The sequence below is a fragment of the Eptesicus fuscus genome, chromosome 6 (assembly GCF_027574615.1).
Source record: "Eptesicus fuscus isolate TK198812 chromosome 6, DD_ASM_mEF_20220401, whole genome shotgun sequence".
Lineage (NCBI taxonomy): Eukaryota > Metazoa > Chordata > Mammalia > Chiroptera > Vespertilionidae > Eptesicus > Eptesicus fuscus.
In genome coordinates this window covers 95700735-95712782 of record NC_072478.1, presented here as the reverse complement: position 1 = coordinate 95712782, position 12048 = coordinate 95700735, and positions in this window count along the sequence as shown.

Sequence of the window (12048 nt, the reverse complement as noted above, 5' to 3'; positions counted from 1 at the left end):
TCCACGCCTCTGTTTCTATTTTGTTAGACAGTTTATTTTATTTAATGTTCATCTCAGTTGCTGGTAATAAAATTGGTAGCAATCTGTTAGTATATATTAAATGATAAATATATACAAAATTTCAATTTGTAATTCTATTTGTAGGAATGTATTCTGTAGATATTTTAATGCAAGTAGGGAAGGGTATATATAGTTGAAATTTTAAATGTAGGATCAACTATCTGTAAATGCCTCTAAAATTAGAGGCATCTTAAAAGTTCAAAAATAGAAGAGTAGCTGAATAAATTTTGGTATACTTACACATATAATTATGTGTATGTAGTGTTTTAAAAAATATATCCATTGACACAAGAAGGTACTTGCAATGTATTGCTCAATCAGAAAGCAAACATCTAAATAGTATGATCCCTCTGGTAACCACCATACTATTATCTGTGCCTGTGAGGTTTTGTTTGTTTGTTTTTCTTTTTTTTTTATTTGGGGGTCAAGGCAGTAAAGGATAAAGGGAGTCAAATATATAGTGATGGAAGAAGGTTCGACTTTGGGTAGTGGGCACACAATATAAGATACAGATGATGTATTACAGAATTGTATACACTTGAAACCTATATAATTGTATTAACCAGTCACCCCTAAACAGAGATCACACCTTTCTATTTTATCCTTTCTATATAATATGATTTTTTTAGTGAGTTTGCACCTCTTTTGTAAAAGTGTTTATAAAACAGTAACAAAAAGAAAAAGAAAAGCAAAGGATTTTATTTTGATTCCTGGGTATAAAAGAAAAGAATCAGTAACACTGGTGTTCAGCTAAAACCTCAGAAGTCTGACTCTCAGTTTACAGAGCCAGGTTTGTTGTTATAATTATCACCCAGAAAGAGCTGGAGTCTCAGAATTGCTGAGATTTCATTCACTTCTCTCGGAAGTCGGGGAGGAAGTGGCAGCATAGTGCTAGAAGCTCATACTCACCTTCCCCATTTCCTAATTATATAGTCCTCCAGGAGTAACACTTCCCTGCAGAAAAGAGACACTCAGTTCAGAATCTTAGGCACTGCTCCAAAAAATGGGCATATAGGCTTACCATAAACTCAAAAACAAATGATTGAAAAATAGAGGATTTCAATCAACTGAGCAGACATGGTTGAGTATGAAAGACTCCTTAGTGCATGCTATAAATACCAGGTCGTTTTCACAGTATTATCCAGAGTGCAGACTTACAGCCACTTTTTTGTGTGCTTTCATGCAGAATTCATTTTGTGCTTGCTAAAAACCCTAGGGAGCATATGTTTAAGTATGTTAGCACCGCATTGATGGGAGACAAAGTTTTTCGCCTACTTCTCTGTCTATAGACTTTGGAACTCTTCACCAACCATATAATTCTTATAGCTTATTTTTAAGTGAATCTGCTCTTAAGTTTTGTTTTTCAGTTTTGCACAACAGTTACGTAAGCAAACAACTATAAGACCCTATCAAGCCTGATCTTTTCTCTCATTTGGAGGTTTGTGGTTTGTGTCTGTGTGTTTGTGTTTGTGTTTCCTTCCACATGGCCTCAGCTAGGAGAATAGGTTTTAAAACATGGAGTAAATTTAAGCCCTCACCAGTGAGTGGCTCAGTTGGCTGGAGCTTCATCCCACCCACCAAAAGGTTTCAGGCTCAATTTCCAATCAGGGCACATACCCAGGTTGTGGGTTTGATCCCAGGTTGGGGCACATACAGAGGTAACTGATCAATGTTTTTGTCTCACATCAATATTTCTCACTCTCTCTAGTCAATAAAAAACATATCCTTGGGTGAGGATTTAAAAACAAACAAACAGGGAGTAAATTTAAATGTCTCAAGTTTCCCTGTTTTCATCCCTAAAAATATACCATCATACATTCACTGTTTATGGGGGCATTAAAAAAACACAGTTAACCCTCTTGGTCAAGAAAAAATGTATAATTTGCATCATTCGGACAAAGAAAGGCAACAATTTTTCCACGTCTGAATATACATTGCAATTTGGGCATCTATTTTCCATAAGTTAAAAGCACAGCTTTCTGTCTAAAGGATGAAAAGATCAGGCTCAATCTTTGATAAATATATCTGCAGGATTTTGTTGAAACACTTCTAAGTTTAAAAACTCTGATCATTGCATTTTATTATCGAGTTATGGCAGATGAGTTTAGCATTCTTATTTCTCACGTACCTTAAATAAGTTTGCATTTCAGAAGAGTAAGTGAAGATTAAGTGGACATTCATATGAAGTATGGCATGCATCAGCCTCCAGTCTGGTTATAAAGAGGAGGGTAGTGAGATAAAGTGAGAGTAGAGGTTGAAGGGAGGGTCTAAATGTCCAGTTTGGGATGACCATAAAGATGACAGAGAGGTTTTGTTCAAAAGAAACTCGATGACATTGATGTCCTCGTGGATATTGCAGAGCAGTTTCAGGGAAACATGGGTCAGGACCTAGTTCAGCTGACACAAGTTACTTGAATTTCTATATCTCTGATTATTCGCCTGAAAATTAGGAATAAGAGCTACTTCACTTTTTTTTTTTTCTTATGAAACCTAAATTAGAGAAAATGCTTAGCACCATGCCTGGCACGTGATAAACACTCAATGAACATTTTAAAAATGTTATTGATATTATTTCTGTTCATATTATTATTATCACTATCATAATAAATGCTTTCTGAGACCCAGTTTCTGAATCTGTAGATTGAAATTAATATTCTTTCTCACAGTGAGGTACAAAGTCAATAATACAAGAGGAATGTCACTGTAGGTACCATTACTTAAGACACTGGTATTAAAACATTTTTTTGTAAGGAATATCACTGTGTCACAGTCACTTGAGAATTCACAAAATAACTGTGTAAATGTCACACATCCAGGAACTCAGGCCTCTCTGTATGCACTGCACAGTTTAGGATGTAATGGATGAATTCAAGTCTCTGGAAGAAGTGATGCTGGCGCATGAGCAGGCATTGCAGGCTTCAGGTGATCCTGCCTTCAAGACTGCACTCTGCAGTCAGAAAGGTTCAGAAAGACCCAAGTCGTAGGAACACCGACATTAGATCAGCCAGCACGTACGATTACTTCTCATTGGCTCCACGAGTCTATACATAGATTTAAAATGCTCATGTTGCATTTTGCAAATTGTGTATGTCCCTGTCACCTTCTCTGTTCCTTTTTGAATACTAAAGGCTATGTCCTTATTGCAGTACTTAAGCAAGAAAATTACTTCCTTATATGCCAGCCCCTATGTCCCTTATGTATAAGGCAAAAGATCTTACCAAACATTTTCAAGAACTTGGCAGCTCATGTATTGGTGCCTAAGCTTTTACTGCATTTAAAAAGTTCCTCCCCTAACCTTGCTCTTACAAATGCAGACGTTGCATTCCAAACTATGACAGGTACATTTCCAACTTCAGAGTGTTAGAGCCATGCTGATCAGGGATATTATGATTGCTACCAATACCAATAACAGGGATTCACATGAGGGGATTCTTCTCAGTGCAATTACGCCTTCACTTCCCCTGCTGGGTGTACTATCCCCAAGTCCTTCAGAGGATACCCAGCTCTCCAGTCTCATTGGAAAGCATTGCTTGACTACCTGCTGCCTGCTCTAGTTAGCGAGAGAGCCTGAGGAACAGTGGCCGGCATTGCAAGTATTTAGGAGGCTGAACACATGGGCTTCCTTACTCACTAATATTAGACTGAGAGTTCCCTAAGATCCAGGAGCATGGGATCAAGCAAATGGGTTGAACAAGTCTTACCTAAGGCAGAATCTAGAAGAAAACAAAACAGACATTGGGGTGAAGTGTAAGTTAGAAGGACTTATTGGGAGACAATTCACTGTTGTTGTTTTTTTGGGGTGAGGGGTTGTTAATCCTCACCCAAAGATATTTTTCCATTGATCTTTAGAGAGAGAGGAGACAGAGAGAAACATTGATGAGAGAGAAACACATCAATTAGTTGCCTCCTGCACTCACCTTGACCGAGGCCCAGTCCAGGGAGGAGTCTGCAACCAAGGCACATGTCCTTGACTGGAATCAAACCCGGGACCCTTTGGTCCACAGGCTGACACTCTATCCACTGAGCCAAACCGGCTAGGGCGATTCACTCTTGCTTTCTAGCATTCCTGCCCATTTTATCAGCATAGACAATGATTGCTTTGTTCCAGATTATTTTTTTAGGGATATTTCTGTAGTAAACAGCCTTAAACGATAGAGAGAGCATCTGTCTTCAGAGAAAGAGCAGGTATCCTTACAGCCTTGGAAGGTGGAGATAGCATTCCGTTCTGGACTGAAGTGTGGGCATGCTTCTCACAATAAGAGATGTGGGTTCCCTGAGTTCAGGCTTCCTCTCCTGTGATGCACCCACTCCATATGTGGGTGTCATCTGGCCCTGTGGAAATCGGGGTGCACAGCACTGATACAAACGTAATACTCATGCTGCTTGCTATGCCTTGAATAATAAAGTCCTTTGTCTTTGGCCCAGGAGTCTTATGCCTGCCAGCATCCATGAAACTGCAGCAGAATAAAGTCGTAGCTTGCAAGTAAAATAAAGTATTAGGCACTTCATAGATTTTGACAGCACATAGAAAAATTAAGAGATAGAGCATATGAAAGAGCTCTAGAGGGGTAAAAGAGTAAACAGTAGCCTGTGATTTTCCCCCTTCATGTTTAATAAAGGTTTACTTAGCATTAAGTCCTTTATTTATATATTGAGCACCATCTATGTGGCAGGGAATTGTTTTAGGTATGAGAAATATAGTACTGACTATGAGTGACAAGTTCCCTCCTTCTGGCTCCATATCTATCCATGAGCAGAGACAAATATAAATAAGTGAGTAAATGCAATCTAAAATCTCAGATGGTTATGCACGTTGTGAAGCAGAATGAAAAGGATAATGTGATTAGGGACAGCATCTTTAATTAGGGAGGTCAGGGAAGGCCTTCCTAAAGGAGTGACACATGGTCTGAGGTCTGCCATGTAGTTTGGGGGAAAGAACATTTCAAGAGGATGGAGAAAAAGAGAGTGAGAACGAGAGGAGGAGAAAGAAGGAGCGAGGAAGAGGGGAGAGGGAAAGAGAGATTGAGAAGAGACAGAGGCTTGAACGAGAAGAATAAAAGCAGTGTTGCTGGAATATAATGAGTGAGAGGAAATGTGATACTGGGTAAATTTAGCAGTTAGTGCAGGGGCCGGATCATATTAGGAAATATAGACTATAGTCAGCTGGGATAAATGCTGTCTCTTTTCCTTTGTGAAGTTAAATTGGATCACTTGCTGCATTTCTTTAAAAACTAAGAGTATTTCAAATATAAGGAACACATTTGTGCTCTAGAATTCAGGTGTATGGATTTCTAGGGGGGAAAATGCCTTTACCTAGAAACTTTTGGAGAACAAAACTAAGTATAATTACAATTAACTACCACTATTACTATTATTACTACTAAACCACTAATACTTCTGCTACTACTAAAAGTAACAATAGAAGGATGAGCAAAAGGAGGAGGACGGGGAGGAAGAAGAGGAAGGCTAGAAAGAAAACAATTTATGGAGAGATTCCTGTGCCAAGAACTACATTTAATGCTTTACATACTTTTTCTAAACTTCAAACTTACTCTGCAAAATGCTTTGATGCTCCTTCCAGAGATGGAAATTCGGGCTCAGAGAGAAAAGTTCTTCTCCTGAAATTTTCACCTCGCCTGTGCCTGAGCCAGGATTTGACCCATGGCAGCTCTCTGGCTCCAGATCCAGGATTTTTGCGGAATATGCAGACTGTGTTCTAGTACAGCCTCTTCCACTGCAGATGTTCTTCCCTCATAAAGCAGGCGGCTCTGCCATCAGATGATAGAGAGTTGTAGTATCCCAACAGAGATCGTAAGGTTCAGTCCCGGGACAAAATGATTGGTGCCTTTTATCGGCATTGTTTGAAAGCCTGTGCCTGTATAACAGCTGAAATACAGCACATGCCATTTGCTCTTCCTGTGGATCCACAGCAGACAACAGATGCACCAGGCCTGAACGAGACGATGGGCAGAAGTGCCCAAATCGATCATCTAGCAGGAGAATATAGCTGACCCATGTTTTATTCCAGGCGCTTCTAGGCATTGGTGTTTTGGAAGAAAAATAATGACTTTCTGGAAAATATCTCTAATGAGGAGGGATTATGATCATCCTGGAGAATATGCTTCACAAATGCACAAAGTCAAAGGGAAGGGAACACTAAAAGTTACCTGAACTAATAAGGCAGGTTTGACATAATAGAAAGATAGAAGATCAAGCCAGAGGAGATCTGCAGTCCAGTCCTTGGGTAATTAGTAACTAATGACATGGAGTGACCCTTGGTGGTGGAGGGGCAAAGGGGGTCTAAAGGAGATTGTCTAGACCAGTGTTTTCCAAATTGTGTTACAAAGAATGCATGTTTCTAGAAATACTCACGTTATTTCATAATTTGAAAAAGCTTTGGCAGAATTCATCCATATTTTTTTTCTTAGTAACAGAACCTGTTTAGTTTTATATTTGGGAAAGGCATATAACATGTTAGTAGGTATATTACAACCAGGTATATATTCATGCACAAAAGTATATTTCCCAGTCTATATTTTATTGAAGAAGCCAATGACATGCAGGTCAAATTTCTGGTTGTGGAATGGTCCAGAGCAAATATCAAGAGTGTGCAAACCACTGTAGTAGTAAGTTCTTTGACTAGTGAAAGACCACTAGTGTTTATTTGGGGAACAATGTCAATTCCATGACCCTCACCAACAGTCAGAGGAAATCAAGGAATGCTGACTCCTGTGCCAATAGAAAGCCCATGTTTGAAAAAACTGATTCCATGAATTAATTTTTTTTAATTACCATTCTCCATTTTTTTATAAAAGCACAAAAATCATAACCATCTTCAGATTGCTCCATGCTGAAGATAGTTGTGATTTCTTGGCCACTGTGCAGACCTCTTATCTCTGTATCTCTAGTCAAGGAGGCCCCATTGTCCTGGGCCCATCCTTTCATTCCTGGCATTGAGAAGATGCTGAGGTGGTTAGTGCTGTGCCCACCTGGAGCATTGTGACTGAAGCCAGGGCCGCTTTCACTGGAGAAAGTACCATCTACACTAAAGAACCAATGGCTGCAGCATCAATGAAAACATGTGTAGTCTCTATTTCACACAAAACCATCATTTCCTTGGGAAATAATGACAACCTTAGGATCCCCTATCATCTCTAACATTGAAACAAAACAAAAGTGTATATCCAGCCTCATGAGTTCTTGTACCAAGCTCCTACCACACCAAATTCTGAGGAGATTCTGAGCTTCACAACAATCCCACCTCTGAAGGACAGCACTTACTTTGCAAACTTTTTGGAAGAGCTGTGAAATGTTCCTGAATGAGATTTCTAGCTGAGGAGTTACATTTTTATGGGGTCTCCATGTTGAAGAGATAAATTATAGTCTTTATTGTAATGGTGGCTTTTGCTGTCGTTTATATCCCAACCACAACTCATCACTTCCACCCTACCAACTAGGTTTCTAGGAGACATCAGTCTGTGTATGAAGAATTAGAACTCAAGGTCATCCATGCTGCTTCTGCCCACCATCTATATTTCCTTTACAAAGACTCATGCCTGATTTTTAGAAAAATCTTTAAGAAAAATGCCTGAAGAAACAACATGTAAATCAGAGCTCAAAGACTAAAAGTTCCTGTTTAGAAACTAAATGTGACATAATTCAAATCAGATTTTTAAAACTAGGTAGAACACTGTGTGATTACTTCTCTTACAAAAGCAAGACATGAAAACAAATTATTTCAAATAATAAAAAAAGCCTTCATTATATTTAGTTGAGGATCTGCCAGTTAAAAGATTAAGGAATCTGCCGAAACCGGTTTGGCTCAGTGGACAGAGCGTCGGCCTGCGGACTCAAGGGTCCCAGGTTCGATTCCGGTCAAGGGCATGTACATTGGTAGCGGGCACATCCCCGGTGGGGGGTGTGCAGGAGGCAGCTGGTTGATGTTTCTCTCTCATTGATGTTTCTAGCTCTCTATCCCTTCTCCCTTCCTCTCTGTTAAAAATCAATAAAATATATTTTAAAAAAAAAGATTAAGGAATCTTCCTTAGGTGTCTAGAAATATTTAGTACCCCAGTTTCATAAGACCCCATTATATCCCAGCAAAGGTCATGTTTGGGAGCTCTTGATTATCGAATTTTAGCTTTAGGGAAAAATAAGAATCTGTGTGCTGAAGGGAAAGAGTTCTCTTTTTTGGAGTTTCTCCTTTAGCAATCAAATTAATCAAATAGGTACTTTTTTACTTCCCTGTCATAAAGTACATATTTAGAAACCATTCAAATATAAATTGCTCTCAGAATCACACTAATTGGTTCTTTGGTAATTCAAGAGATCACTTCTTGATAAAGATAATGATAACCTCTCAAGGATCTATAAGGAAATTCAATTTTTAAGAGCAGTTTTACTCATATTTTTTTCAGTTATAAATAGGAAGAAACACTTTAGAATGGAAGCATGAGAAGGATTCCTTAAATAGATACTAATGCTGACATTCATCACCTATACTCCTCAGGGTAAAAGGAGGGAAACCTCTGAATTATAACCTTGTAAAGAATCAGACTCACAGATATTGGGATGAAACCATATATTCCACTTACCACAGTTATGATTTTCCCAAAATGTAAAGACTTTATAATTGTCCATATTCCATTATTCCATATGAAAGAGGAAGACCAAAATCCCTTGTAAATTATAGTAGAGGCCCTCAGTGGAAACATTATTTTTAAAATCCTTACATCGAAACAATAAAGAAGGTGGTTTAGACAGTATATTGACACATTGTGTCAAGTTGTTTTTTTTCCCAAACAATAAAGTTTTAAAATTAATTTTAATGTGTCCTTTATTTGTATTATATTTTTCATAAATATAGAATTTCAAAACTTGTTTTGTCAAGTTGCAATGCTTTTTGTAGTTGGAATTTGACAAGTGACTAACAATAATAATTATCCTGATTTCACTCATACCACATAATGTGAATTTATTTCCACAGGCATATTAGTTATTCAGAACATCTGTATTATGAAAAGTCCAATTCAACCTAGAACATATTTGTTGAATGGTTAAACTGTCTCAAGGCCAATGCTATTACACACAAGAAACATAAAATAAAAAGTAAATTTTCAACAGGAAACTCATTTTGGTAACAAAAAAATAGCAATTCAATAAAAAAGTATTAACATATTCATTATTGAGGGGTAGAGAGAAATATGACTGCCTCCAATTAAGGAAATACCAGGGATGGCTTTCTGGAGAAGATGGGGAAAATGAGGTTTTAAGGTTGACTGGAAGTTTGTCAGACTGAAAATTAAAAGTCCCTAAAGATATGAAAGCATGGAGAAACCATGGAATGTGATGAATCTATTCATTACTACCTTGGCACTAAGTACATGTATATGTGTGTGTGATGGGTGAGTGGGGGTTGTTGATAAAGGTTAGAATGGAGAGGAATACATAGAGCAGACCATGAGGAACTTGGCATTTTATCTTACAAAAAAAAAAAAAAATACAATGGGAACTGGTAAAAAACAAACAAACAAACAAAAAACACTAGGTGGAAGAATCATATGGCCATGGAAAAAATATTAAAGAAGACCATAGTTAGCAATTGAATAGTACACGGGAATAAAATGCATCTTAATAATAAGATATAAATTGTTTTTACATATGGAATTGCCTTTCTGAGTTTAGTGGCATCCTATATAATAAAAGCCTAATATGCTAAGTTGCTAAGTATCAGGTCAACTGGTTGGTTGTTCAACCAATCAAAGCATAATATGCTAATGATATGCTAAGGCGGCTCAACTGCTCACTATGACATGCACTGATCACCACGGGCAGACACTCCAACAGGTAGGTTAGCTTGCTGCTGGGGTCCGGCCAATCCGGACTGAGCAAGAGGGGCCAGACATGCCCTAGAGCCCTCCCGCATCTCTCCCTGGCCTTGATCATGCATCGGTGGAGTCCCTTGGCCTGGCCTGCGCCCTCTTGCAATCTGGGACTCCTCAGGGGATGTCAGAGAGCCAATTTCAGCCCCATCCCATGGGGAAAGCTACTCACCCAGAAGCCAGGCTGAAGCTGCTCACCCAGAAGCTGGGCTTACAGCTGGTGAGTGCAGCTGCGGTGGCAGGAGCCTCTCCCGACTCCGCAGCAGCACTAAAGGTGTCCAACTGCCGGGCCTAAGCTGTCAGTCAGACATCCCCTGAGGATTCCCAGATTGCAAGAGGGCACAGGCCAGGCTGAGGGACCCCCGAGTTCATGCATTTTGTGCACCAGGCCTCTAGTTTATTTACAAAATGAAATATATAAGGGAATCACTCTGCTAATGGAAAGGAGATCTTGTACAGAAGAATCAGTAAGTTCAAGGGCTCGTCTTTCAGGGAAGAGCATGGAGTAGTCTAGAAACTGACCAAAGGACAACCAGGTTGGAAATTAATTAGTGACTGGCAATGTGAGCATCTGAAATAAGACTGGAGAAGCAGACAAGCTTTAGATCTTACAAGGTCCCGCTGGTTACGAAGGGATTCCGATTTTATTCTAAGTGCAGCAGGAAGCCACTGAGGTCTTCAGTTAGAAGAGTGACATGATCCGATGTGAGCTTTTAAATGATGTGGAGAATGAAGGAAAATGGAAAACGTATACTGACATGCACACCACACATGCTGCCTATCCCCTTTGGAGGGTTCTGCTTATGAAATTACGTCTAGTTCAGCATTCCATTCAGAGGAGCTGTCATCTGTAGGGTAGGCCCCCACCCTGTGTGAGAGCACTCATGCTACTGCGCGGGCCCACAGCTGGGCAGGATGGAGGGAAACGTGGCACCTGGTGAGCAGAGACTTGGGATGCTGTCACAGATTTCTCTGTCACCATGTGCCCAGTGACATGCAAAAACATCCCCCCTCCTACACATACCTCCAAAGGGGACAGACAGCATGTGGGGTGTGAAGGTGTATGTGCATATATGTATACTTTTTCCATTCCTAGTTTATTCTCCACACTATTCAAAGGCTCACATCAGCCTAGCTGGTGTGGATCAGTGGTTGAGCATCAACCCATGAACCTGGAGGTCACGGTTCAGTTCCCCATCAGAGCACATTCCTGGATTGAGGGCTCGATCCCCTGTAGGGGGCATGCAAGAGGCAGCTGATTGAGTATTCTCTCTCTTCATTGATGTTTCTTTCTCTCTCTCCCTCTCCCTTCCTCTCTCTTAAATCATTATTTTAAAGGAAGGAAATCTTACCTTTAAAAAGAAAAACTCACATTAGATCATGTCACTCTTCTAACTGAAGACCTTCAGTGTCTTCCTACTGTGCTTACAATAAAATATGAATTCCTTACATAGCCAACTGGACCTTGTAAGAGCTAGGGCTCATTTTAAATGCTCACCTTGTCATTCACTCACTAATGTCCAACCATCTGGGCCTTTGGTCAGTTTCTAGAATACTGCACACTCTTCTCTGAAATGTGGGCCTTTGGACTTACTGATTCTTCTGTATAAGATGTCCTTTCTATTAGCAGAGTGGCTCCTTTATATATTGCATGCTATGGATTAAATGCCACTGAGCTCAGAAAGGCAGTTCTACATGGTTCAAAGGAATATTGCATCATGGGCTCTCCGTGGCCATGGTGACATTAACTATTGGAAGCTGAATAGAAACAGCTGGCACAATGGGGTGCCCACAGGGTTCGGACTGAAACCTATAGTTAAAATTCCAGTTGTAAAACTTACAAGCTCTGAATGGTTGGATAACATCCTTAAAAATAGTTTAGCCTCATTCTTTTTATTTTGCATCCAAAGATTCATTCATTCATTCATTCATTCATTCAGGCCCTGTTTTAGACATTGAGTATTAAACAATGATGAAGACAGTACCTTTGCATTTGCGAAGCTTCCACTGATGATGGGGGATAAAGGTTATAGATATATGTTACAATGTCAGGGAGTGATGACTTGGATGGAGCCTCTTTTGCAGTTTGATCAAGAAAAGTCTTTCT